This window comes from Carlito syrichta, unplaced genomic scaffold (assembly GCF_000164805.1).
Source record: "Carlito syrichta isolate Samal-C Ts95f unplaced genomic scaffold, Tarsius_syrichta-2.0.1 Scaffold288511, whole genome shotgun sequence".
NCBI classification, from domain to species: Eukaryota; Metazoa; Chordata; class Mammalia; order Primates; family Tarsiidae; genus Carlito; species Carlito syrichta.
Window position 1 is genome coordinate 224,031 of NW_007232607.1, and position 3,265 is coordinate 227,295.

Consider the following 3,265-nt stretch of genomic DNA (forward strand, 5'->3'; position numbering starts at 1 on the left):
ATGGAAGCATGACTGCTAATATTTGTTTGGATGCTAAATATTGTAAAATTCACATTACTACTTGCTTGACTATTGTGTTTATTTAAAGACTGTCAGATTTTGTACTGGAACAAAGTTAAATGACTTGGAATTAGTTAGATCCTCATGAGGCTTGCTTTATGAAGTTTTGTTAGTGTGGGTTTGCATCAACCTATTGAGGCATGATCTTTCTGAAGATTTTTTCTGATGCTTCCCCTGTTGTAAGTTCTTTTCCTTCTCATTGGTAGAAACAAAATATTGCCTTCCTTCTGTGAGTTCAGACATTGTTCTGCCTAATTTTTTCCCCCATGATTCTTTCCCTGGCCTAGAGAAATTACCTCTTACCTACACACATGTCAACACTCAGTCAAAGACTGAAAGATATCTTCACTCTAATCTCTGGAACTCTCTTTTTATGTTGCTTCCAGGATTTCTGTCTGGGAAAAACTCTGGGATTCTACTTCACAATTCTAGCTGTACCCTTTGAAATCTCTGAAATCAATCTCTTAAACTCAAGCATGTAGGGTTTTGTTTGTGTTCCATTTTCCTGTGCTTTATATGGAAAACTGCCTTCAGACAATGAACTGGTGCTTTCTTTGGACTCACTTTGTTTTCTTTTTCTCTTGCTCTCTTTTTTTTCAAGAATCACATTTTATAATGTCTGAAAATCATTTGTTTATAAAATTTTGACTTTTTAAATATTTATTTAATGTAGAAAATTGTGGTTCCTAAAAGGAACTTCATCTCATTCTGTTGTGTTGAGTTGGCATCCAAAATCTTAAGTTTGCTATTTAAACTATTAAAAGCTTTGTTTGCACAGTGCACAGTGTTTTCTGGCCCCAAGTGATCATAAGTTTGATGATAACCACACACAACTGGGCAAAGATATATATATACACATATATATATATGTATATATATATATATCTGCAATGTAACAGTCCACATTGATTCTACAATGTAACAGTCCACATAACACGGAGTACTTGTTATATAAATGCACAAATTTTAGCAGCCTTGGGAAGAGTTTATTTGAATCCCTAAGAGTATTCCTTTGGGCAGGGAAAGAGAAGAAGAGAAGATGACCCATTCAGGTGCTTTGCAACAACAAAAATATGGATGTCAGTGTGAGCAAAACCTTTCAAAGTTATACTGAATATCAATAAAATAAACTACTACTCCATATAAGTTAATATAAAATGATTAAAATACAACTTCCTCCTACATTACTGTTATAATCATAATTTCAATACAGATTTTATTTGATTTTAGAATAGGCACGCTATCATGAAACACTCTCAGATCAATGAATGTTTCTTGCTTTTCAAAAATCAATATTTTGTACTTGAATCATTTTTTTTTTCAATCATTTCAGAGAGTCTAGATCTCTAAAAACTCTTTTGGTAAAATAGGAATAATTATTTTAGTCTCAGAGGTAGGCAACAAAAGTAACATAAAATAACTTCTTAGTAAAATATTGAAATATGTAGATCTTCTTTACTCCTTAAGGCAGGTTTTTATAGGATTATATAAGATGATTATATAAGATTATATAAGACAAAAACTGGCTCTTTGAGAAGATTTATGTTGAAATAGCACAAATAAGCAGCTTAATAGAGAGAAGCTATTGTGCAAATAATATAAATCAATCAGATGAGTTTTTTTATTTAGAATAATTTTTTTATTCAGAATAATTTCATAGTCTTGGCATCTTCAAACTTGGGAGAAAAGATGTGTGATACTTTTAAGTAGAATAGAGAGCTCCAGCAAGTTATCAAAAGTGGATCATTTAAACAGCATATGAAATTTTCTCAAAGAAAAAACCATATTAACTTCATTAAAAATATGTCATAATTCACTATCAGGTATACCATGGGGTTTAACATGATTACACAGTTTGAATAGAGTCATAAATAACTATAAATTATTAAAACAAAATTTATATTAAAATTTCTACTTGCTGTTTGACAACATAAATAATGTTTGCTGATCAAAATGAGCAAAAATGCTCTTTGAGGATCTATAAGGCAAGTTCAGTTATATTCAACTTGGCATTAAAGGTATTGCTTATCATAATGACAATGATGCAGAATCTCTTTTCTGTGTTCATGACCTTGAGTGTCAGCTGGTGACTCTGCAATGAGAGATAGTACTAATAAATACATAAAGTGACTTCTCTGTTCCAAAGTCCTTTCTTGATATGTGACACTGGGCAATATATTATTAAAGAATCACTGTACCAGTGATATATTGAAATAGGACACCACCAGAGAGTCGTATCTTAGAAAATGTATTATACTTTCTCTGGTCTTGGAGAGCTAAGAATGAATTTCAAAAGCTTGACCATGAGCCTATTTGAAGAATAAAATCAAATTTTCTCTAATAATTCTAATATTGCAATAAATGTCTACGATAACTATGATTTCAGGCAATCCAAACTCATAAATAATGCATTTTTTGCCTGATATGTATCTTGTGTATGTGTGGGGGAGTGTCTATACATACAGTATATATATGTGAACACTTAGTTACTGTTTGGAGGAAATAAATTTATAGTAAAAGGCAAATACACTGAACAAGATGGAGTATAATTATGGTCTGGGAGATTTGTGTTAGCAATATATACGAAAATAGGAAAAACAGGCATTATAAGAGTTCAGAACTACCATGAGGGAGTTCTGATGTAGTGAGTAGTGTTTTAACTTTAAAATAGGTTTTGAAACTGCTCTGCCCAAAGCTTAAACCTATGGATTCAACCTTACATTGTTACTTTGAGGGTAAAACTAAGAACACACAGAGCAAATAAGGACAACATGAGAAATTTTGTGTGTTTAGCACAATATGGGAAACACAAAGATTGTGAATTCTGCCCTGACTTCTCCACAACTGCTCAGATATAACATTTTTACCTCACCAGGCTTGTTCTATGCTAAGATAACCAACCAGTGTAATCAACTCAGCCAAGCATTGAATACTGTGAATAAAGTGGGTTCATTAGAGTCTGTGTATAAATGTTGAAAGGCTGTATCCTTCTTGGAAATGTGTGGTTAAAGTCTTAAGATGGTGGTGACAGGCTGGCCTTGAAATTCTGCCCACTCACTGCTCTATTAGTTTCTGGCCTGGGGCTCCAACTTAGAAGAAGCAGGCCACTTCTCTAGGTTTTTGAAGTTATTGTTTTGTGTTTGTTTGTTTGTTTGTTTAGGCTGCTTCTTGGTTTTTTATTTCCCCCAGAAGGAGTTTTTGTTTT